Source organism: Eimeria mitis, genomic scaffold (assembly GCF_000499745.2).
Source record: "Eimeria mitis Houghton genomic scaffold, Emh_scaff534, whole genome shotgun sequence".
In the NCBI taxonomy this organism is placed as follows: Eukaryota; Apicomplexa; class Conoidasida; order Eucoccidiorida; family Eimeriidae; genus Eimeria; species Eimeria mitis.
In genome coordinates this window covers 17,288-18,171 of record NW_013573617.1, presented here as the reverse complement: position 1 = coordinate 18,171, position 884 = coordinate 17,288, and positions in this window count along the sequence as shown.

The following is an 884-nucleotide window of genomic DNA, read 5'->3' as shown; positions in this document are numbered from 1 at the left end:
TATATATATATATATATATATATATATATATGTACATATATATTAAATATATTTACCTATAGTAGTGAGGAGCTCAGTAAGACACTCGATGAAGTGTTCATCAGGAAAAGCATCTCCATATAAATATATAAATAAACAAGTAAAATAAATAAAATAAACAAACAAATAAAATAAACAAATAAATAAAATAAATAAATAAAGATAAATATAAATATATTTACCTATAGTAGTAAGGAGCTCAGTAAGACACTCGATGAAGTGTTCATCAGGAAAAGCATCTCCTTTGCTGCTGAATACGAGTGCATGCACAATATCATTAAGTACATTGGGGCTTAATCCTTTTCTAAGATATAATTCTCCTATAAATCTCATATTTCCTAAAACTATTGTTTTTTTTTCTTTAAGTAATTTTGCTTCGTCGTCTGCATCCACGCAACTCGCTCGCTCCTCCTCTGTTATCAGCAACACGTTCTTTCCTTGTAACCTGAATATTTCAAACATTTATATATATATCATATGTATTACTATATATATATATATATATATATATATATATATATATATATATATATATATATATATATATAAATACACGTGTATATATATATATATATATATATATGTATATAATAGATAAATATAAATGAATAAAAGAAGTACGAAGTAAAATGAAATAAAGAAAAAAATACTTTTCGAATTCATATTGTTAAGCAACAAAAAACAAATATAAATAAACAAAATAAACAAAACAAAATAAAAATAAACAAAACAAAACAAAAAAAAATAAGAAAAAATACATTTAGAATTCCTCTTGTTAAACAACAAAAAATATAAAACAAAAAAAAATAAAAAAAAGAAAATACTTATCGACTTCATCCAGCAAC